Below are 25,970 nucleotides of genomic sequence, written 5' to 3' on the forward strand. Positions count from 1 at the left end.
TGAACCTCTAGATTTTTTTTTGAGGTACTGGGTGAGGTTCATTAAGCAGTCACTTGAGGGGTCACTTGAGCCACACCCCAAGCCTGAACTCTTATATTTGACTCTCTCTTCTTTCCATTGCACCTCAGTGATGGAACACAGAATGTGTACCATTGGCCAAGATGCTGAAGCAAGGGGAAAAATGTTAAATAAAAATTTTAAGCACAGCTGTGAAGTAGGCAAAGTTGATTTCCTCTACCCTTCCTGCCCACCTCCAGAGAACAAAGTCTTCATGTTGCCCCTGTAAGCCTAGAGTTTGCTCACAGTGCCTCCGTGGGACCCTACTACCTCAACAGTGGCCCATTTTATAGACCAATGCTACACAATGTAGTTGGCTCACAAGTTGCTTGCTGCAAAGTGATGAAATAAATCGTTTGCACTTGACCCTCAGTCAAGGATTCATCCCTCTGCAGGCACCCGCCTTAGTTCTTATTTTGTGGCAGGCACCAGTCATATGCAAGGGAATGAAACAGATCGGGAAGGGAGTAAGGAGGAGCCTTTACAAAGTTCAAGTTGGGGAAGGAGGTAGAATCAACAATGTGTATATTCTCTGTGTTTTATTCTTCTTAGCCATGCCCACAATGTTCCAGAATCATGAAAGTTCTATGGATGGCATTGAAATTATTTCAAGGGGAAACTGGACTAGGTTTAAGGAAAAGCTCCCTACTGGGATAGATTGCCATGGGAAGGCACAAATTCTGTTCCTTCTATTATAAATAAATAAACACATAAATAAATAAATAAATATTAGTCCTTACGAAGAACTTGAGTTGAAGAAAGAATGATGGACAGGTAAGTCCCTGCGATGGTGGTACCATTTACAGACTGGGTGGCCTTGGCCAAGTCACCCACCTCTGTAAGCCTCAGTGTTCTCATCTGCAGTGATAGATAGAGTGTTTGGTGACTTCTGGGCTCTCTTCCAACCCTGTGACTTCCATGACCCTAAACGTGCCTCTTCAAGTCCATATTTCCATCTATCATCGGTTTTCACTGGAAAATGGAGTGCTTCACTTCTTAGTATATAGCACTGGCCTCAAGACTTTTTAAGAATTGTAGCTCACTGCTGAGATTACAATGATCTAGAGTCTGAGAGAGAAAGAAGAGAGATACAGAGGGAGGAAAGGAGGGAAAGAGGGACAGGAGAGGAGTGGGGACCCATAACACCACAGTGTCTGCACAGAGACAGGAAGTGTTTGATACCCTTCTTGCTGTCATGTGGGACTTATCTGTCACCAACGTCACACAGTACATCAAGCTTTATACCAGCTAGACTACTGAAAGACAGGAGGTGAACCCAATTTTGGTCATGTAAGGCATAGTGTAAGTGCACTGGAGAAATTTCTATTAAAGACAATCCCTTAATAGCTTTACAATACAAATGAATGCCCCATGTTTCATTTTTGCAACAATTCACATGAATTTATATTTTTAAGTTGCAGCCAATATTTACCAAGGGACCAGTCTGTGTCAGGCTCTACACTTAAAGGTTTATATACAATATTGCATCTAATAATGGCCTCACAAAATTAGTATTGTGATCATCACCATTTTATAGATGGGGAAAATGCAGTTCAGAGAGTATATTAGTTGGTTTTCTGACACTGTGACAAAATATCTAAGAAAAGGGGGAAAAGAGGAAAGATTTATTTTGTCTAATGGTTTCAGAGGTTTCAGTTCATGTCATTTGGCCCCATTCCTTTGGGCCTGTGGCATTACATCATGGCAGAAGTATACAGCAAAGCTGCTCATCCCATGGTGGCCAGGAAGCAGAGAGAGTGAGAGAGGAAAGGATGGGGACAAAATACACCCTTCAAGGCACACCCTCACCGACCTAGTTCCTCCAATAGGCCCACCTGCTAAAGTTTCCACCACCTGCCACAGACCAATAGGCCATGAATCCATCGGTGGATTAATCCATTCATGTAGTCAGATACCTCATGATCCAATCACCTCCCAAAGGCCACACCTCTGAATACACCCACACTGGGGGCCGATCCTTCCACACATGAACTTGGGGAGGACATTTTAGATCAAAACCGTAACAGAGAGACTGGGTGATTCAACCAAAGTTTCACATTGAAAGGAAGGAAAACTAGAAGACAAAACTCAGTTTAGCTAACCCAAGAGCTGTCTATGGATGAAATGAGACCTCACAAGGTAGAGAGAATCCCATCCCTGAAGGTATTGATGCAGGGGTCTCACGTGTGCAGTGGTGATTGCTGGGAACTTTGTCTTGTGAAATCAAAGAATGAAAGTCATGGACAATGGGGTGAGCAAAATTGCAGCGTTTTATTTAAGCAGAGAGGAAAAGAGTAGAGAAGCTCCCACATGGGAGGGGCCGCCTGACGCTTCTTTGTCTGGGGGTTTCATAAAGATTCTTATTTCCGGGTTGAAGTAAAGTTAACTGTGTCTGGTGCCATTAGTCCATCCATGGGATGTATGTGTGTGCCCTCCACCTCTTTCCCTTCCCAGTGTGCACCAGGCAAGTATCCTATTGAAGGACTAAATAACGGACTGCAGGAGGTCCTAAAAGGTGATAAGTGATCAAGGAGACACCTCTCCTTCCCAGAAAACCTTTGTCTGCACCTGAGAGACATCTCTGCCCCCAGGCAATGCAAAAAAAAGGCTATAAAGCCCAATCCCCAACCTGACCCACAGGACCACTGGTTTCCGAGTCCCTCTGCATTCCCCACTATGCAGTCTTTCGCTTCTCTTCTCTACAAATAAAATCTTTCTGACCTCTGCTGTTACAGTCTGCCTGTGCTTTCATCCTCAGAGCGGGCTCAAGAGCCCTGAGCACCTGAAATTCCTGCATGTGTCATCTGTCCATCACTATCAGGGTATGGTTCAGGCACTGTTCACATGCAAGCAGTTTCAAGGTTTGGGGGTGCAGTTTCAAGACTCCTCACTCCCCACACCTGTTTGTCTCATCTCTGCATCCTTGGCAAATCACCATGGAATTCCTCCTGTCCCTGCTCTGCCTGACCGCCTTTATCTCTAGCTTCTAGGATTCAAGCAGAGATTCAAGCTCCTAAGTTCAAGCAGAGGCTAGGTGAGATTTTGGTACAGATACAGAAGAGAGGAATGGAGCACTAGATATTTGGATGGTCTAGATACTTATCCAGTCTCCTACCAACACCAAAATGCCACAGGTCTGTGATTCACCACAAAGATGCTAAGCCAAAGCACTACGACTCTTTAAACTAGACCTTGGGAGGTCACCAAATGCTGAAAAAAAAAAACTCATTATATGTACAATCTCCTAGGCCTGGTGAATTGAATACTGGTAGTTTTTGTTTGGGGGAGTGTTCTTTGTTGTTGTTTGACTTTTCAATTCTAATGTAAGTCTTTTAAAACCCATGAGTCTGTTTGGAAACATTTTCTCCTGAATACATATATATATTTTAAAAAAAAAAGCAACTACATCTAACTGCAAATGAGAAATTTCAGGACAAGCTTGTATTATCAAATAACTAACTGTATTATCTGAAAAAAATTCATCATCTTACATAATTTAAATTCTTGCCCTTTGCTCCATTGTGTATATTTTTACATTAAAAAAATCTGCTTAAAATTAGTTCAATTCTTCCCTTTAGGATAGATTTTTAAACAATGTGGGAGTATTTTAAAGAGGAAGAGAATGAGTGTGAGTGGAGATTTCAATAGTCTCTTGATTTACATATGATAAGGAGTCCCTGAATTCAAACCCCAGTACCACCAAAACAAAACAAAACAAGCATGGTGGTGAACAGTCTGGGATCCCACAAGTCACTGGCTGATGAGTAGCAAAGGCAGTTGGTCCTCAGCTCCCTAGAGCTAAAATTCAAAGCAGAGGAAGCTCTCCCTCCCTGTCTTTGGCTCTCCTGAGCCCAGGCTTTGGGGCCCAGGGAACAGACTGCCACACTTCCATTGTGTGAGAGGCAGCTTTCTCCCAGGGCTTCTACAGAAATCTGTCCTTTCTAAACAAAGGAGTCTTAAGTCTGAGATTTTCAGGTATTACTCCCTGTCTTCATGTTACCAGTCTGTAGTCTGTTTCTGGAAAGGAGCCAGGATCTACATGGCTAAGAGTAACAGGTGTTGATGCTCAGCATTTGTTCATCCCCTTCCTTGCTAGTGTCAGATATTTCTGGAGGGTTTTTTTTTTAAGGGAATTCCTCAACAGTAGACTGAATAGTGGTCTATAAGGCGACTGTTCCTCTTTCTGACATTTTCTCTTTCATTCTCCCCACACCTGCTTTGTCCCCAACAATGAGTTATCTTCATTCTCCAAAAACATATGTTTTATTACAAAAATTGAGCACAGTAAAAGAAAGACTGTCAATAGCCATTGAATAGTATACTCTGAGCACCTCTGCATAGCTAGCATTGTGATCAGTGCTGAGGCAAAGATGGGGGTAAGTATCATAAAAGGAGACATGTATGTGCCCACACTGAATCTGAGGCAGGATTAGTATTACCAAACACAAAAAAGAGTAATGTAATATGGTGTCTTATGCCATAAAAACAATGAGTATAGTAGCATTAAAGAAGGTAAGATTTGTGATGTTTAAACTGCACTGAATCTTAAAGGAAGGGAGAGTGAGAGAGCAAAGACAGAAAGAGAGAGAGAAGAGCAAGACAGCGAAAGAGCAAAAGATGAAAGGAAAGTGAGCGAGAGAGCAAGAGAGAGACAGGAGAGAAGGTGGGGGAAGGAAGGAGGAAGGGAGGGAAGGAGGGAGAAAGCAGGGTCAGTCCCTACACAAAGCCTGACCAAAGGCAGATAGAGCACCCATGCTGTCCACACTGTCCATCTGGTCCTTCCACGAAGTAGCCATAGGGTATAGTGAGGACCACAAATGACCTCAGGGGACTTCAACAGGCCAAATGTTTTGGTCCCACTCAGATGCTCCCATCAGATTGTTCGAATGCTTAAAAGCAATTCTCAGCAAACACAAAATTAAAATGTTGCAACTGTGTGTATCAGCATATTCCCCCTTTGCTGCAGAGAACAAATGATTCTGTATTTGTGAGCAGCCTATCTTCAAAGGAAAAATTTTAAGCAGGAAACAATTAGTCAGAAATTTTGGAAGCAGAGATGAGATCAGGGCAAAAGGCCCAGCCCTAGAAAAGATGAGAAGTGCTGGTGCTGGAATCCCTAGCAGAAGGAATCCAGATGTCAAGCCTGATGGTGTATATCCTGTGGGTGGCTCTGACAGTCTCTTCTTACCACCGGCCTCACACCCTCCCTGAGTGTGACCTATGGGCCCCAGAAGACAGGCTCTGGGGATTCAGCCAAGGGCACATTATTTAACCTCAAGCTATGGTTTAAGTGTATCCCCCAAGTTTTCATGGGTTAAAATCTAATCCCCACTGTGAAGTACTAAGAGGACAGAAAGTCACTTTTGTATTTAGAGGTAGGGTCTTTGGAAGGTGACTAGGATTAGATAAGGTCATTACAGCAGAGCCCACATGACTGACTCCTGGTGGCAGTATAAGAAGAAAGGGGACTAAAAGAGACAAGACGCAGGCTCCCTGTTTCCCAGTGGTGCCCAGTATCGCCTTGGTATTCTACCAGCAAGAAGGCCATCACAAGATGTAGGCCCTTGACCTGGACTCCAGAACCATGAGCCAAAGTAAGCCTCCTGTCTTTATATCTCACCCAGTCTGTGGTATTGTGTTATTGGCAACAGAAGATGTATTAATACATATCATGTGGGTAACAGAGCAATCCTACCTACCTTAAAGGATTTGAATATCAGAGATAATAAAACAAGGGTTTAGTTCAGAACTTGGCACAGAAATTACTCAAGTGGCATTTACTATTGTCATTGTTAGTCGTAGTAACTTTAATATCACCCTTCCTCTCTGTTGAAGACTCTCCCTTCTTTTTTCCTTCCTTTTTTTTGCTTACTCCAATAACTAGAACATTACACACTCTGATCCCCTTAGGGTTTTCTTCTTCTCTTAGTGCTTTAGGTCATCCTGGTTAAATCAGTCCTTTTAAAGAATCACCAGCCATTCTTCTGGCTGACATTTTAATCAGGTTTTCCCAAGAATCCCAAAGGAAGGGGAAATGGAATTGCCATGAAAAAAAAATCCACTTTTCTCCTCCTGCCAGTAAATTATAACTCTGCAGTCGCTTCAGAAGAACAAAAGACACATGGCGGAACATTTTTCTGGCTGAGAAAATTGACAAAGCAGTAGAACCAAATTCTTTGCAGTATTGATGGGGAGTGGGGCGGGAGGGGGCAGGGAGCAAGGGCAGTTCTGTGGAATCACAGCCTCACAGTTCCTGTGAAGACACTGAAGGCATCAACAGCCTCTGGGACAAGAACAAGATGAGCACCCTTAAGTATCAAAAACAGCAGATAATATTCAAATAATGCATTTAGGCTTTGTGCTCTAATAACACGTAATGTTTTGTTACTCAGTGTTTCTCCTCGGAAACACTTTCTGGCCTGTGGTCAAGTCTCCCCTGCAGTATCTTTGATTGATCCAAAAGATCTTTCTGGAATAGATGTCTCTTTGAAGGATGTGAGTCAGTCTGGTGGACATGGCACAGCATAAGTCAGACAAACTGGTTTTGCACCTTAGCTCCCCACTTACCTATTGTGTGTCCTTGGACAAGTTGCTCAGCCACTCTGAATCCACAGTCACCTGGTCTGTATCAAATACCAATACCAATGGTACCATCTAGTTCAGGCTGTGTGGGAGGAAGTGGAGTGCAGCCTTCATACAGCATGCTGAGTGGTGGGAAGGAGAAGTGGGAGGAGGCACCGAGGAAGAAACAAGACTGACCGTGACATCCTAACAGTGGCTGCCGGCTCCCCTCTTTCCCCTCCAACACCATGGTCATTCTACTCACAGACCGAAGCTGGAACTCTTAACCAACAAGTAATAATTGCCATGTGGATTAGTTTGCTAGGCTGTCATAGACAAGGGCCATAACTGGGTGGCCCCAACAGCACAATGTATAGTTCCACAGTTCTGGAGGAAGAAAGTCCAAGATCAAGGTGCCCGAAGGACTGGTTCCTGGTGAAGGCTGTGAGGGGGACTCTGTTCCACGTCTCTCTCCAGCTCCTGGGGGTCTGCTGACCACCCTCCATGCTCCTTGCCTTGTAGCTGCCCACCCTAATCTCAATCCTCATCTTTACATGTGTTCTGTGTGCACATGCTTAGGTCCGAATTTGGACTGTTCTTTTTACAGCAGTCACATTGCTTTTGAGTCCACCTGAATGGCCTTGTCTTAACTAACTGCATCTGCAACAATCCAAAGGTCAAATTCTGAGGCATGTGGGAGAGGGGGTAGGCCTTCTTCAAGGGAGGAGGGGACATAATTCAATCCATGTGACCCTGGGCAAGTCACATAGCACTCATGCCTGTTTCCTCAGGGAACCATAGCAGCACTAAGGGAACATTCCACATACCCTCTTGGGCTATTCGATCATGGTTTTCCCCTGAGGGCTTTCTCTGGCAGCCAAGCCACTCTGTTAATGACGCTGATGAAGTCTGTGATCAGAAGACTTTTCGTCCCATGGGGAAGAATCCATGGCAGGACACATGAGCATAATAGGAGTTTATTAACAGTTAGGGAAGGAAATACAAAAGGCAGCACGGTGGGCACAGATGGAGTCTGCCAGCAAAGAAAGAGAGTGCTTGTCTTCTCTAGGTGCTTTTAAAACACACACTAATCTATGGGATGGGAGGAACCAGGTGATTCCCATCCAATCCTCAATGAGTGGGGAAGGGAATGGGTGCTACCCAGCCAGGTGAGGGCAGTCCCTGAACCAAAGCATGGTTAATCTTTCCCTAATTTTAACCTTCCTCAACCCTACCTGTGACCTCCCAGGCTAGAAGTTCCAGAGCCTTAAGGTTTTAGGGAGAGGCCCTCAACCAGTACCCAGCCCCCTTATCGCTGTTCCATAGAGTCCCCCAACTGACATCCAGTCACCCACCCTTTCTTGTCCTCCCTGTGTGCTCTTCCCTGTCTCACTTCTCTGTGGCCCTACTGGAGTTTCCTCCCCTCCCACTCTTACACTACAACTACTTGCACTAAAGTCCTTGTCTCTGTCAGGGCTTCTGGGGACCCAAGATAGCACCTGGCATATGCTGTCGTGGGGTAGAATAGAACCTAGAACATACTTAGTACTACCTTTGGGCCAGCTGTTATTATTCTTAACATCATTCTTAACACTGAATTTTGATTAGCACAGTTGGGCCTGGAAACATCAGGTCTGTGCAGCAAGGGCTTCACCAGAGAGACAGTCATACTCACAAGCCTCACTTGGCAAGGAGGTGAGTGAAGAGGCAGCCAGAGCTTGTTCATTCTGCATCTGATGTGGCTGTCTCTTGCCACAGGAACAGAGGGGACAGAGGAACCAGCATGACTTGTCAGCATCTTGTTTTCCATTAGAGCTTCTTAGTCCCCTCACATTGACTGTGAGGCTCTGGCTGCATGACTGATCATGGAGACGAAGCAAAAAGTGGTGTTGAAAATTGTGAATCTTGAACTCAATGGTCTGCACTCCCACCCTCGTTCTGCCCCTCCTAGCAGTGCCATCCAGTGCACATTGCTCCATCAGGCTAAGCCTCAGCTTATACCTCTGGAAAATGGGCATAATGGTAGTTGTTCTCTGAGGATGAAATAAGAGAAAGCATTATAGACAATCCTAGGACTTCAATAAAAGGCATTTCTGATTCTTACTCACTGGATATTCTTTTCTATATTGCAAAGATGGATTGGGCTCAACTATGGTATCTTTCTCTTCCCTAAGGCCTTCTCAATGTCCACTCTTTTTCTCTCCCTTACGCCTGCCATGTAGTAGGCATTCAATAAATGCTTCAAGTGGTGAATGCAGAAATGAATCACATAGGAAAGATTTAAGCTATTACTATTCACTTCTTATATTTGGCAATTTCTAGAAAGGATTAGAGGAGATTGAGGAATTCTGCGAGTCAGAGTTTATAGGTTCTGATAACACCATGGAGAGCAAAACACACAAGCAAAGATTCCAAACAGCCCAAGATTGGGAGCGCTCATTAATTAATGCTAACTCTTCCTGCCTGAGCAAAGACCCCAGGCTAATAACATTCTGAAATTGCTTAAAAGCAGTTATAGCCACAAAACCGAGTCCACTGGGAGCCTTAATAACATTACACCTGAGCTTTTTATGTCAGGAGAGCGCTCAGGAGACCATTCTCAGTCTGAAGCAAGATGGGGAAAAAGCCTCACTCAGCAAATAGTGTGCCATTAACATGGCATGTGTGGATGGTACCCAGGGAGGCAGGGACTGAGCCAATAAAAAGTCAGAGTGGATAAACAGGCCAAAATTGGGGTAGACATGCAAATCACCAGCTGCTGAGGACATTCAGATTGATACCAGATAGAATGCATGGGTGACTTTATACCAGTAAATGGTAAATGGCAATGTAATATTAAAATGACATGATGGGATAATAGTCGTTTAATAAAAATACCAGCTAAAGTGCACTTTGTGCGTACTTGCTCACAGAACTGTGCTAAGCCCTTTTCTTGTGTTTAGCCCTCATTGAACCCCAACAGCCCTACAGGGTAGACTCCATGATTATCCCCACTTGGCATTTCAGTGAACCGAGGCACAGAGAGGTTCTCATTTAATCCTCACAATGGTTTGAAGGAATTAGCATTACTTGTTTCCATTTTATAGATAAGAAAATGGAAGCACAGAGAGGTAATCATTTGGCCAAGGTCACACACTAACCCAACTGACTCCAGAGCTGGTGCTGGCATTCTGGTTGATACGTGAAATACATTTAGATTCACATCAAAAAAATGTCTAGCATGGAATTGGGTTGTGTGCTAATAATGATAGCAGGGCTGTTATACAAAGTTCAGTATAAACCAGAAAATGTTTTCAGCACTTTTGTCTCCGTGGTGCTAAGGATTGAACCCAGGACCTCATGCATACTAGGCTAGCATGCTATCACTGAGCTATATCCCCAGCCCAGTTTCTGCACTTTTAAAGTTTAATTTATTCTTACTACAGCCCTCTGAGGCAGATGGTGTATTATCCTCATTTTACAGAAGAAAAAACTAAAGAAAGTTGAAAGGCCTGGCCTGGAATCACACAGTAAAGAGTAGAAACTGCCAGAGCATTTGGAAACAGCAAATGGGCCCAGATCCTTGTTTTTAACCACTCCTGCTGCAAAACAGTGTTGTGAGTGTGTGTTGGATAGTGTGGTGATCCCTAACAGCAAGGACAAAATCAGCAACATGTTAGATTGACTTCTCTAAAGACTCATCTCATCACACAGGAGTATTTACTTTGTCATTATGTCTCAGTGCCAATAATTTCTTTTAAAACTGTGGGTCCAATCCAGGAGAAAATTTTCTTGTTCCCATGGAAGTGAAACATGTGAATGGAAGCACAATGCTATACTTGGGATGATAACAATGTGAATGAGGACATGTCACATTAGCTCACCTGGTCATGTCTGTCCCACACAGTCAAGCCCTCTGCCACCCACAGATGGACAGCAGTCTCAGCTGTGACATGTCCCATGAGGAGCTGGAACTGAGGATCCACTCCAGCCCCCCACCTCCACCTCCACACTCCCCACACCCCCCCACACCTTCTAGTTTTGGAGAACAGACCATAGCTTTGTTTTTCCTATGCCCTGCCATTTCTTCTCCATAACTGAAGAAGAGACTCATAGGAAGGCGATGCAGGGAGACATTGGCCTGTTGAAAATGCCTTTTATAGCTCTCCATAAAACCCAAGCACACTTGCCACTGCTCATTGTGCTGATGGGAGGTCCCTCTGAGCTGTAAGCACTGCTCACTGTCCCTGCTGCTCAAACCTCGCAGTCCTCAGCGCATGGCAGGAGAGGCAGTGACAAAAGATCAAATACCATGGCTGGCAAAGATCAGTCTGCTTTTTTATTAATGTTCTAAATTCCAAGAAGGCCACCAGGCCTGTAAGCCCACAGGCCCATGTGTTTCTGCAAAGGGGTCTGTCTCACAAGACACGGCTGTTGACCAGTGAGGGAGGTGATAGGAGTCATACTTCTGAGACCATCCTATTCAGTGACTTCTGTCCAAATGTGTCCCAAATGCTATACCATGCAATTCAATTCTCCAACTCTGTCACCACCTGGGTGCCAGACAATTTAATGGTGACACTAACTACCCATCATTGGTGCAAACCCCACAGGTCAAGGGCTCAGTCCCACAATACTGCTCCCATGTCAGACTTCAGTCACCAGCCCAGGCCTCCCACACTTCTGACTGAGTGGCTTTAAGCCAGGGATCCCACAGCCCCATCCTTGGGTATGTTCACTTGCTACAACAGATCTCAGAACCCAGGAAGATGGTTTACTTACTAAGGCTGGTTGGTTATAAAGGCTACCACTCAGAAACAGCAAATGAAAGGGATCATAGGCCACAGTGCAGGGTGGAGCACAGAGCTCCCCTGCCCACACTGGGCTGTACCCTCCTGGCACCTCTATGTGCTCAACCCACAAGTTCTCCAGGTCATTGTTAGGTCTCTGCGGAGGCTGCCTTATGAAGACAGGATCAATGGAGTCATTGTCCATTGATGATTAAGTTAATCTACAGCTTCCCAGATCGGAGATAGGACTGAAAGTGCCCGCTCTGTAATCATAAGGCTGGTTCTTCCAGCCCCATCCTCCAAGAGTTACTTCATTAACATAAACTCCGGCATAGGTTTTAACAGCTTTGTGCTAGGGACCCAGGAAAAAGACCAAATACATATTTCTTATATCATAATAGCACAGCTATCAACTTGCCACAGGCCCAAGAAATAAACCCATTTCTTTGAAATGTCATTGATGTTCCCTTCTGCTTTTAGGATTAAAAGTAGGACTGGTGGTGGGAACATTGGTCCTTAACCCCTAATCGCCTGATGCCTGTCCCAGCCACCCTGACCCTGGCTCTGGTGCAGATCCCCTCAGAAGTTATGTGCTTAGGGAAGCCGCTTCATATCCTGTACAGACACCGCTGTAATTAGTCCCTAGGTGGGTGTCAATAGTCACGTGCCTTATATTTGTGACTGTTTTCCAATCACATATCTGATGCTCACCACACTCCTGTCAGGCTGATAAGAAAGGAAAGACTCAGCGGACTCCATAGGCTGTTAACTAATGTTCACAGAACATCTATTATATGCCAGGTACTTGGAAGTCAAGGCCCAAGCCACCCCATGTAAGACTCCAGTCAAGGTAGTTTCTATTTACCCCCAATTTAGAGATGTGGAAACTGAGACTCAACAGATTTAGTGGTCCACCATGGTCATGCAGTATCAGAGAACTTAAATGCCATATCCAAATATCCCAAGCAGAGCCCTTCCACTGACCCCAAAAGGATTTCAGATGCAGATTTGCTTATGATGGGAAAGAAGCTCCCAGTGGGTGAAGGAGGTTTGTGTTGGATACTAACAGCTTGATAAAACAAAATTCTGGAGCCTTTCATTTGTCTACAATGAGCAATTTCTTTTGAGTTACCACCTCCACTCCTTGTGCCCTCAATAAAATGGAAGTGCCGACAATTTTTCCCAGTAGTGCTGGCTACTTACAGAAGAGGTTTCTAAGCGATCCAAAATCTACTTGCAGGAGAATCCTTACTACAAGGGCCCCGAACAATGAAAATTGCTTTCTTAAGTGAAACTGGACTCGAGTGGTTTGTTCTGCACAGTTATAGTCGTCCAGTTAAGAGAAGTGTTTGTGTAATTTTTTTCAAAGTTTTGTAAACAACCCAAGGAGATAATAAAATACTATCCTCTTTATTGAAGTCTTCAGATTCCCTGAAGCTGAAGACTGAAGATTGTGGTGTTTGATTGCCCTAAATGAAAATGTTGGAAGATAAAGAATCCCCTTGACTCTAACCTTCAAGGAACAAACCATGCCCAGAAGCAAGGAAATGCAGCCAGTCTAGTACATTCTCCCACTGCTAAACTCCACATTCTGCAAAAATTCTCTCTAACTACATTAGTGAAGAAAGCAATCAATATGAAAACGCCAGGTTCATCCTATGGGACCTCAATTGCCAAACAAAAACTCCAACAGTTTAGTTCCTAAACATAAATGCTTGACCCCTTATTCTCTGCGTAGTGACCTCTCTGCGCTACTCATGCATCTTGATGTTCAAAGTCAAAGCTTGTTCTAACAAACGATGGAGTGCGCTGTTGTCTGATGTCAGGCAAGCCCTTTGTAACCACTTCCAACTGGAGAGCCTTCATTTCAGAAACATTCAGGAGGGCTTGTGAGGCTGGCAGCACCCTCTGACAAGACCATCACCTCACCACCACACCCAATAAAGCAGTGACCCTCCATGTCCTTCCTCCTCTTAACTGAATCACTGTTTATGCTCCGGGTTGATTAAAAGATGTTCTGTACTTTCTTCAGAGTTCACCAGAGGAAAATCACTGTATAGGGATCATAATAAATAGAATTCCGTATTAATCTCATGCTCCTTTCTGAAACTGCTACAGGATGCTCTGAGAAAACAGGTAAAAATTAGAAAAAGTGTTATGCTTGTCTCTTTTCTTCAACAAAATTAGTGATAAAGGCAGAACAGGACCTGTCTGGATCTGAGAGAGGAAGAGGGGAGAGGGTGGGAGAGGGAGGGCAGGGGGGAGAAATGACCCAAACAGTATATGCACATGTGAATAAATGAATAATAAAAAAATAAATAAATAAAAATTAGAAAAAGTGACCTAATGCACCTACACTTTCCTGGGAAACAAATTCAGGGTGTAAATTTGGGGAGGAAGAGTTTGGTTGGGACTTAATTTAGAAAAATGAAAGTATGAATTAAGAGAATTTGTGTATTATATCACATTGAATACAATGCAGGCTCTAAATATTTTTAAACATCACATCTTAATGTAAGGTTGGGATGGGTTTTTTTTCATTTACTTTCCCACAAAAGAATTGAAGGACAATTCAATTTAATTAACATCCATCATTCCCCATTTGATTTTAACAGGATGATTATGAAGAAAGCTTTTTCTGTAAAAATATCCAAAGGTTTCTTCTATTTTCTCATGAGTGCCTATTAATCCTTTGGTAGTCTTATCTTTCTCATGTGAGCCATTATTCAGTCATTATGGGTAGTAACAAATTTCACCCAAACTAGGGTCTTCAAATAACAACACCTATTTTACTCACAAATGGTAATTTGAGCAGGGCACAGCTCACTTCACTCCACTCAGCACCAGCCGGAGGGGTCCATCTCCAGCTTGAGATGATTTGACAATTTGCTTACTTATATGTCTAGCACTTGTCAGAAGAAAGATATTAACAACTGGGGGCCCAAACAGCAAGGGCACCTTGGGTTTCTTTCTCTTTCCTTTTCTTGTCTTACAATATAGTCTTTCCAGCATGGCAGCTTCAGGCACCTGGATTTTTTTTTAAACATGGCAACTCAGAGCTACTTAGAGAAAAGGCAAAAGTCTTATCACTTTGATGACCTAGCCTGTGAAGTCCCACAATATCACTTCTGTCACATTCTTTCTCTTAGAAGAAATCTCTAAAGGCAGCCCACTTTCAATGGAAGAAGAATTAGGCTCCATCTTTTGTGAAAGTAGTATTAAAGAATTTGCTGACATGTTTTATAATCCCTGAAAGCATCAATTATGTCATCTTTCTGTTGATTATCTCTTCTGATTGTTAAATAATTTAATTCCACCAGATCATTTGTCAGTGGTTCTGTGTAAGTTTAGTAAGTCAGGTCCATGAGGACTGAGATTTTTGTCTGTTATATTCAGGGGCAAACATGGCAGATGTCCAATAATATTTGTCGAATTGATAACTGATTTAACAGTTCTCCAATATCACTTTAGTCACCTTCATGAAATCCTACATCCTTTACAAAGTTTGCAATTTTACTTTGCAACCAGTTTTCCTTGTCGTTTTATTATATTGTTTGAAGTCAATAACTCGGGGCAATTGTGTTAGTTGGCTTTCCACTACTGACAAAATACATAGAAAAATCAACTTAAAGGAGGAAAGACTCGTTTTGACACATGGTTTCAGAGGTTTTGGTCCATGGTCACTTGGCTTCATTGTTTCTGGGCATGTGACAAGGCAGAATGTCATGACAGAGAGTGCAAAGCTGTGGATTTCATGGAAGCCAGGAAGCAAAGAGAGAGAGAGGGCCAAAGAAGAAAGTTGCCAGGGTGAAACTACACCCTCCAAAGGCATGGCCCAGGTGACCTACTTCTTCCAACTAGGTTCAACCTTCTAAAATTTTCACCACCTCCCAATTGCCCATGAAGCTATGAATCCATCAATGGATTAATCCATTCATGAGGTCAGCGCCCTCATAATCTAACCATCTCCAAAGGCCTTCCCTCTCAACACTGCTGCACTGGGACCAAGTGCTCAACACATGAAGTTCTGGGTATTTCAGATCCAAACCATAACAGCTGGGTACTGGTGGCTTATGCCTATAATCCTAGCTACTCAGTGAGCAGAGATCAGGAGGATCATGGTTCAAAGCCAGCCTTCAGCAAATAGTTCATGAAACTCTATCTTGAAAAAACCCATCACAAAAAAAAAAAGAAAGAGCTGATGAAGTGGCTCAAGGTATAGGTCCTGAGTTCATACTCCAGTACCATAAATAAATAAAATAAATAAACTAGTCAAAAAGGAATAATAATCCAATGAACAGAAATACAAGTTAACACTGCCCAAGGAGGAATACTTGAAATGGTAATTCACATTGTAAGTAGTCACTTCACTTTAGGGTAAGTATAAGAAGCTCTGAAAGCTTTAAATGTGAGGGCTCAGATAATGAAGATAGATAACAAGGACCCCCAGAGTGTCTTGGAGTAAACCAAAAAAATCTCTCCTAGATTCATGTTTTCTAGCTATGGAGCGTAGTATCTCCCAAGTTCTATTTCTTGGTGATTTTAGAACTTGCAACTTCAGATCAGGATCACAGAGCTAAACAGGCAGATATTTAGCATCCGTGATCACAAATTTACAATTAATAATGATAAATACTGATAATATTTAAAATAATTGTGCTCTAAGGATCATTTACAGTGCGTCAGACACTGTGTTAAGTACTTTGTATATATTATCTCATACAATCTTTGCAAGAGAGGTGTTATTATTTCCATTCTTCAAATGCTGAAATGAATTACAGAATTTTCCCTGCTAATGTGATAGAAGCAGTGGTGTAATAACACAGCCCATGCTGGGAAGAACCAAGTCCATTATTGCACACAAAGCAGAATGACTACATCAAGCCTGGCTGTGCAACTAGTCATACTGGAACAGGGAACCCACAGAAAGGACCAGTCTTGGGCCTCATCAAAGGACCTTTCATTTCAGGAAGAACCAAGTTATAACCCAGCCTCACAGAGAGCTCTCTGCAGATGTTGCCATACATCTGGTTATCTCCTCCTAGTCTAACAGGCTTTATGAAAAACTCTAATTTACATATCTTTTTACCCAATTAATCAGAACACATATTTCCCTCAATGGTTAAGTCTTTGCTTCCATGTTATTCTACGAGGATTTGATCCATTTTTAAATAATGTACTGAAAATACCATATTTTAAAAGCAAGCTAGAAATTGAAGATAGCAAGAGCCTTTGTCCCTAAAGCCAATCTTTAAAGGCTCAAAATAGTTTATAGACATTATCTAACTCACTGTCACCACAGAGCTGGCATTATCTTACTCATTTTTCTCATGGAGAAACTGAAATAATAAAATTCTAGCCTGACTTTGACACTGCAGAGGTGCTCTGTTAACTCAGCTGCAGGAGCTGTCTGGGGGAGGTCAGGTGAGGAGATTGGTCATGGCCTAGACCAGTTTTCAAACTGACTTCCTCAAATATGTTTTAATGCCTTGAAGATAAAAGTGGCTAGATGTGCCTGACCCTCCTCCACTAGAGGAGGTCGGCCTTGTATAGATTTTTCTCTGCTTTCTAGATTTGGATTTTGTGAAAGAGATCCTTTTGACAGAGAGATCAACTTCTAAAACCTAAAAATCAGATAAAACTACCATCCTAAAGATATTTAGGATAAGCCAACTTTAAATGGTTGGTAATGCTCAGTAATTATTCTAAAATCCAAGAGCAATCATGAGTGGCAAACCCTGACCTTGTCTGTGCATGGGACTGTGATAAACGCATGACAGACATTAGCTTATTTCATTGTGATAAACTATCATTTTACTGAGGAGTAACATGAGGCTTAGAGAGATTGAATAAGCTGCCCAAGGCCATCAAGCTAGTACGTGGTAGAACAGAATAAACCCAAGCAGCTTAAACTCCAAGCCCATGTTGTTGCCACGTCTCTAAACGAATTAATGACCTCAATTCAGTCTTGAAGTCCCTGTCAAAAAAAGATGGTAGAACTAGCAGCGATGTCAGTTGTACTCCCTACAAAGACTACAGAACAGACAAAAGCCAAAAGCAACACATTATATAATAATTTAGCTGTCCTTGTCTTGGTGAGGTATCCTGCCAATATTACAGGTGCATTGTTACACCTCCGTGCTCAGAGAGTGATGCTTCCTGACGCTATGAGGAGAGGGCACCAGACACTTTGTGCTGTGGATGCCCTGCATCTTTTCTTTGTTCTGGTTCTAACTTACATATATCCTTTTTGTTATAATAAATCTGTAATCGGAAGCATAGAATTTCCCTGAATTCTTTGAATCATTTCAGTGAATTATTGAACCTTAGGGAGTAGAAACTCCCAAACTGATCATAAGAGAGCTGACTTGGGAACTCCCAAGCTGTGACTGGTGTGTGATGTGAAGACAGTCTCATGGAAGACTGTGCCCTTAACCTGTGACATCTATAACAGAAGACCATAGATGGAATGGCTTATAAACAGAAATTCTTTGCTCACAGTTCCAGTAGCCAAGAGGCCTAAGACCAACATATAGATTCGGTATCTGGTGAGGACTTTTTTCTTAAGGATGGCAGCTTCTATGTATCCCATTGAGACTGAAGGGGCAAACAAGGTCCCTTCAGAAGGATCTTGAGTTTGAAGCCAGGATTGTGAGTTTGAAGCCAGTCTGGGCTAAATAGCAAGAAAAAGGAAGGAAGGAAGGAAAGAAGGAAGGAAGGAAGAAAGGAAGGAGGGAAGGACAGAGGGAGGGACAGAGAGAGGGAGGGAGGGAGGGAGGGAGGGAGGAAGGGAGGGAGGGAGGGAGGGAGGGAGGAAGGGAAGGAGGGAGGGAGGGAGGGAGGGAGGGAGGGAGGAAGGGAAAAATACTAAGTAGAAAGTCTGGAAGCCATAAAAAGCCTCAAAAATCATTTAGCTCAAAATTTTCATTTTGCAGGTGAGAACACTAAAGCCCAGAGAGGTTAAAGAAAAATGTCTTCCCCTAAATTACAAATTAGGGAATCTGAAGACAGACTATTCTTGGAATATATTTTATTTTTAAAAGTCAAAGGCGTTAAAATTCTTTTTTCCAAAGTATAAAGTGTGAACCACCAATGTGATATCTTACAACACAGTTTGAAAATGTTATCTTCAATCATAGAATGAACTCATGATTATGACCTGACTTATGTAAGAATCTCCCAGGATCTAGGGGTCCCAGTTTTTATTGCTATGGAAACTATTTTTCTGGAAGAGTACGGGAGTGATTTTTACTTTTGAATCTATCTTTCCAGATCCACACAGAGTGTCTGTGATTTTTTTTTTCTGAATGGTTCTCTGTTCTTCAATTATAAAATTGGATGACATAAAACACAACTGAAGTAATAGGTGCATTTCTGAAAGGGGCTTGAAGTCATAAATTCATCCAACTATTTAAGGAAATCCTAATTTGAACCTTTCGTGATACCAAAAAGAAAATCCTTTGCTAATGTAAATAACCTTTCCACAATTTTGTTTCTTTTGTAAATTCAGACTTCTGTATGTAGACATTTCTTTTAAATGCCATTCCCTTGTGTTATGTATCTTTCCTTATTCTCCAATGGCATGAGAAAAAAGACGGATGGCAAAATGCTTACATGTCCTCAGGGGGAAAAAAAAACAGGACTGCTTGATTTAGGCAGAGCAGCCAAAATCACAAAAGCTGTATTTCCTTTATTGTGAACGTGCAAAGCTGTTTTTCAAGATCCAGTCAGAATGTACAGTGGCAAACAGTTCACAAATGTTTAATACATGATCAAGTGCACCTCACATTTCCACCCAAACACCTAATGTATTATTCCAGGAGGCTCTGAGAGACATGCATCAATCACCATTCAAGCTGTCTCCTCCTTCCTCAAGGTGAAGGAACTAAAGAAGCTGCATTATCTGTATGACAACCACTCCCGTTTTATTTGGAGCTGCATTCTGCTCTGACCATCAGAGAAGCAATGACATAGTTTTACTGCTGCTCTTATTAAATATTATTACTGTGGTGCAAGCTTGACGGTCGAGAGAGGAGAAAAAGAAGGCAGCTTCATTGCCCAGAGGAGATCCAGTAATCAGATGGTCTGCAGCACAAAGAGGCCATCAATCTTCTGAATCCAATTCTGACCATACACTTGAGCAGTGTCTCTATAGTCTTCATCCATATAAGATGTTATGGTATTAAGGCAATTGTGAGCCTGAAAAATACTTATTTAAGAAGAGACCAAAAGAAGGGCTATGGAGATTGAAAACAGTGTTAAGAATACTCACTGGGAATTAAAATATAAAAACAGTACTCAGGAAATAACATTGGGCGGCCATTGGGGCTTTTTGATGGTAGACTAATGTCCAACCTTTCCCCTTCGTAGTTTTGAGGGATCCATGTCTCCTTAAGCATAGTCTTGGACGATTTCCACAGGCTCCCAAGAGGAGCCACCGAATCTCAGTCCTGTCTCTCCCCAGGCCCTGATGGGCAGTGTTGGCACATTGGCAAGGTCACCATGACAGAGGCTCTCAACTCTCTTGAATTTTGATTTGAGCAAAGACAAAGGATTGGTTATATACATTTGTGGCAGCAGCACAACCATCACAGCGCCATGGCTGGATTCCTGTGCTTTTTGTTTCTCTGGTTCATGTTTATTTTCCAACATGGTCTCCCAGCCTCCCCAGTCCCCCTCATATGCCCCCCCCTCTTTGCCTTAGAATCATAGTTATTCTCTGTTACTTGCAACTCAAAATGCCATAACTGCTATCCATCTTTATGAGATTTCTATGACCCAGAGCAGGGAACATCCTGAGGGAATAAAGTAAATTGTCTCCAAAGGTCATCAACATTTGGACTTCCTATTTTATGTCTTAAATGTTCTATGTCTTTATATTTTATGTCTTTAGAAATGATTTTTAAAAGCATGCCAAAATGGATACTTTTTTCTCTTAAATGTGTATTCTTGCCACTGACTGTGAACTATTTTTCCAAGGTTTCCCAATTCCCCAGGTTAAGTTATTCTCCATAGAGTAAGATAAAGTAAGTGGGGAAGTAGAATGACTGGTAACATGGCAATTCTGTCAGTAACCCTGGCCCTCCAAATGAGCACAAATGATGGCCTTTAATTCTGAAAAGGGATGATAAAAAAATCCAGTGTGGGTACAAAGTATTGAAACTGGGAGGAAAGCAAACTTTTGCCTTTATGGATGCAGTGAAGCAGAGCTGGGGTAAAGAGGCTCTCAGGGTGAAAATTTCAACTGTTGGGACTCCAGAACCTTAGGAGAAAGCAAGTCCAGACACTCCCAAGTGTCACTGGAGGCAGCAAATGGCGAGTGTATAAACCGGAAAAGGCAAAGTGAGCATCTGACAGCCTCTATTTCAGGGAGAGCTCATAGAACCCAAAGGAGAATGACCTGCTTTTAGAGAAGGCATGCCCCAAAGCAAGGTGACAGAGCAAGTTAAGGAGAGCCTGAGCAGGCAAAAGGGGATAACCATGGGGCTCATATAAGTGAAGCCTCAGGTGTCCAAGCAGAGCTGACAGAAACTATTGATGTGCCTCAATTCAGATAATCTGCGCTCTAAGAATGCATCTCTATCAACATGGAACACCTTCGTCATGTGCAAGGGTGCTTGGTAATTGATGTGGATTGTTTCCCCTTTGTTTTCTCCTAATGTCACACTTGCCTTTGCTGGATTAAGAGAAAAGAGTCTCTGGGAGAACTACTGTACTCAACTTGACTTTGGTAGAAAGGAAGTCTAAGAAGTCTTCCTTAATAGGAGAGAAGGGAAATTCTGATCAGCAGTAAATTGTTGACTCCCTGAGCCAGAGAAACACACACACACATTTACACACACACACACACACACACACACACACACACACACACACACATTTACATACATACACACACACACATACATGATTTGGGGCCAAATCAGTACAGTGGACCCAAACTTGACACATGGAAATTGAGTTCACAGAAAGCCCTGTCATTACCACCAATCCCTAGGAACTGAACAAAAACCGTAAGTGCCATGGCCCTTCAATTACGCATCTCGTAGGTGGCCCATCTTTTAGGACCTCAGAGTAGATATGGCTCTGCAAGACTGTAAATATTAAATATGTTCCCCAACTGGGGTGTTAGAAACAAAGGGCCTGGAGTCAACCAGACCTGAGTATGCAATCTAGCTGGGTGACCTCAAAAACTCACTTCAACCTGGTGCTGTCATGCCTGGGTAATAATGCCCATTTGTAGGGCTGTTTCAAGATTAAATGAGATATTATCTGTCAAGCTTTGCATAGCATTTGATATATAGTAAATATTCATTAGAAAGATATATAAATAAAAATGTAGATAAACAAAAATAAGTAAATAAAGCCACAGAGTAGGCAAATCTGGATTTCAATGAGGTTCAGAAATGATTTCACTCACTCTACTCAACTAATTCCCCCAGGAACATAGCTGGGGAGATGAACTAGGTTAGATACACTTTTTAAAATACTTTTCAGTTTTTATTTTGGAGAAGAGGGAGCAGCTGCTGCCACCAACCCCACGACAAGCCAGGCAGTTGACAAGTATTGGTGGAGCCTGCAGAAGGTACCACCAGGGGAGCAGTGACTCTCCAGCCAGCTTCATGTGGAAATTAGGAGCACAGATTTTCTTAGGTGATTTTCTGGTTCATTCTGGTTTCTGCTTGGCTAGGAAGAATGCATAAGCTGTTTGTCTCAAATGAAGGCTCCAGTAGATAAAACACCAAAAGGGTTTTGGGAAACAACGAAACCAACTGTCTGACAATAGTACTGAGAGATACTTTGTAGGAAAGAGTTGCAGCTTCCTCTGGAATAATGACCTCTCAAGCTTAGAAGTGACTCCTAGATGTCCTTATATTCCCATTAAGATCCTACAAGCTACAACTTCACTTGCACCCTCCTCCAACCTCCTCTAGCACTTTCTTGCTTGTCTTTTCAGCTAATACTGTCTTTAGGGCAATGAGTTCACTTATTTAACCAACGTTCATTTCTATGTTTTTTTTTTATCTTGACTGCCACATTGATCACCTATACAATCTGGAGCAAGCCCCCAAGTTGGCACTGTCTTAATATTACCATCTATAAAATGGGAGAATAATAGCAATTCCTTTGGTAGGTTCACAAATAAAAAGGAAGAATATCCTGGAATTGCCTGTCATGAGTTCTGCAAAGGAAGAAAGGTGCTTAAAACCAAACACTGGAGTTCCATTTTTCTGTGCTAATAAAATTCATATAAACCCCACAAAAATCAAATTATGGAATAATGGAAATGGGAAATACATGAGGGAAGAGAAACTGGAGAAAGCTCCAGATCAAATTGAATTGTAGGTCACTGAGCCAGCAAAAAATGTGTGTGCCCATCTATAACTACACGGTATTAGAACTAGATTACTCACCTGGATGAAAATAGTGCACAATCTATGTGACTTCTACCAGATGGTAACTTATAAATAAAAGTGTTTGATAGGGTCAGAATACAAACAACTTTCTTTTCTTTCTGAGCTACAGAAAACCATAGATAAGCAGAGTTCTATTATCAACTAGGGAAGTCGATAACAGGCTATGTATATAGCTAAATCACCTGATCATATTGGAATTTGACAAGAACTTTTTATTGCTACTTATCAAATTGATTATAGAGATGAGATACTTTAATCACTGTTTTATGCCAGATAGGAGTAATAATCACAGTGAAGATCTGGAGAAGAGATTTGGTATTTTCTATTAAGAAAGAACTATGGAAAATATAATTGTGGAAAGTTACATGCTAGACAGGACAGAATAAAGAATTAAACAACAAAAGAAATTTTTAATGTATTTACTTCAAGAAAGCCAAAATGAGTACAGTGTGAAACATTTGTATGGAACCAAGTCATCTTATAGCTTCTTTGGTATTATATTTTAGAATTTATTGAGAAAATTATAATTAAAAGTAAATATCCTCTAAATAATTTATTACAATCTTATGATGCTTACATTTGTTGACTGTGTAAAAAGGCAAAATTTCATTGCCAGAAGAACATATTTTACAGCAAAGGTACTTGTTCTATTTGTTATAATGCTGAAAAATGTTTTTAATTAAGTGATATTAATATGAGTGCAAATAGAATTCTTTGGGGCCGCTTTCCTTATAAAGAGGTTTTAAATATTAAATGAAGGAAAATGCAAGTTGCTTTACTTTGTCCATCTTAAAGATGAAAGTTGTATGACCTTGTATCAAGGGAATACAGTGTGGATTAATTAGCTAATTAGATCTGTGCTATAGCCAGTGTTATGAAAGTCAGAGTATGCCTGTGGCCCTGGCTCAAACCGACCTTTTGTTTCTTTTTAAAATTTTAGCTGTTTCTCTCTCTCTCTCTCTTTCTCTCTCTCATTCTCACTCTCTCTCCCCCTTCCTCCCTTTTTAACTCCAATTTAATAAAATACAATTCACAAATTGTATCTGTTCACAGCATATAAAGTGATGTTTTGATATCTTCACACATTGGGAAATGATAAAATCAAGCTAATTTGCATATCCAGCACCTCTCACATTTATCATGTTTTTGTTGTGAGTACACTCAAAATCTATTCTATTAGCAATTAGCAATCTATTAGCAATTTTCAAGTACACAATTTGTTATTATTAACCACAGTCACAGCACTGTGCAATAGACTCCAGAATGTCCCCACACACCCTGTTTAACTGAACCTGTGTACTATAACCAAAGTCCCCTAATCCTACCCAACCTCCCAACCCCTGGCAACCACCATTCTACTCTGCTTCTATGAGCTCACCTTTTGTAGATTTCTCATATAAATGAGTATTTGTCTTTCAATATCTGGTTCAATTTCACTTAATATCCTCCAACTTCATCGATGTTGTGAAGGACAGCATTTCCTTCTTCTTAAGACTAAATAGTATTCTATTCATTTTCTTTATCCATTCATCTTTGGACATACACTTAGGATGATTCTATATTTTAGCTATTGCAAATAATGTTACAATGAACATGGAATTGCAAGTGGCTCTTTAATATACTGATTTCATTTCCTTTGGATATATACCAAGAAAAGGAGCTTGTTGGTTCATGTGGTAGTTCTAGTTTTAATTTTTTGAGGATACTGCATAGTTTTCCATAATAGCTGCACCATTTTACTTCCCCACCAACAGTGTGCCAGGATTCTTTCCTTTCCCAACATCCTTACCAGCTCTTGTTACCTCTTGCTGCTTTTCACTTCACAGTTGTTAGAATGACTACTATCAAAATGTCAAGGCAGCCAGGAGCAGAGGTGTACACCTGTAATCCTAGCACTCAGAAGATTGAGCACAGAAGATCACAAGTTCAAGGCCAGCCTGGGCTACCTAACAAGTTTGAGGCTAACGTGGGCAACTTAGTAAAATCCCATCTCAAAATTAAAAAGGGTTGGGGACATAGCTCAGTTTTCCAGCATACATTAAGGCCTTGGGTTCAATCCCCAGTCCTGGAAGAAGAAGGAGGAGGAGGAGGAGGAAGAAAAGTCAAGCCAATCTTTTTATCTGAAAAATCAAGGCATTTATGTTAGCATAATGGACTCGCTCCAGATCAGAGTGAACAAATGAATAAATTCTAATTAAATGTGCAATGTAAGAATCAAAAGGCTTTGACCTTCACTACTGTTGTGACCTAGGTGAAGTGATTTAGTATTCTCCCACCACTGAACTGCTCCTATTCCTGCAGCTAGCAGCAGACCCAGGAAGCTCAGAACAATCCTGAAAGTATGAAAACCCAGTGACAAATTCCCTCAAGCCCAGAAAACTGGGTCTCTGTATGTGTATCTCGTCTTCCATTTCTCAGCTGTAATCTCTGACTCCCCTGTAATCTGCTCTTGCCAATGGCTTAGTGACTTCTTTGGTTTAGAACACTGAAAATACCCATTCCTTTCTTCACTCATGCAAGTGACAGGTTGAGTTCGTCTCATTTTTCTTCTAATTGTTTATCCGTCCATACACTGGGCTAGAATTTATTGAGCACCTCCTATAAGCTGCTGTCTGGACTAACCCTTGTCTAAATTCTATGTACAGTGGGAAGCTGTACATAGTGGGAAGCTGTGGTGGTCAGAGGCATATTTTCTGGAGTTATACTGTCTTACTAGCTGTGTTGTCTTAAACAAGCATCTTAATTTCTTTATGACTCAGTTTTCCATTTGTAAAATGAGATTAATACACAGTAACTATCTCATAAATTTTTGTGGGATAACAAATCTACCTGTGTTTAGTGCTTAGAACTGCACTTGATAAGATATGATAAAGGTTGGTTGTTACCCTCAAAATATCTGAATCAGTCTGAGGTAGGTGACACTATGACTGATCTGCTGGTGACATTTGACACAGTGCTTTCTATTTAAAACATGATATTTTGTGGCTGTGGAGATGTTTGTCCATATCAAAGGGCCTTTGGGGAATGGATTTGAGGAGCATTTGTCACTGACAAGGATTAGTGAAGCAAGCAGAGTTGCTACCTCAGAGTGCTCAGGCCCAATGACAGCTGCTTTGTCCAAACCTGAGCAGTAGCAAAATGATAACAGCAGTCCAGAGAAAAGAAG

This window comes from Castor canadensis, chromosome 9, assembly GCF_047511655.1.
Source record: "Castor canadensis chromosome 9, mCasCan1.hap1v2, whole genome shotgun sequence".
In the NCBI taxonomy this organism is placed as follows: Eukaryota; Metazoa; Chordata; class Mammalia; order Rodentia; family Castoridae; genus Castor; species Castor canadensis.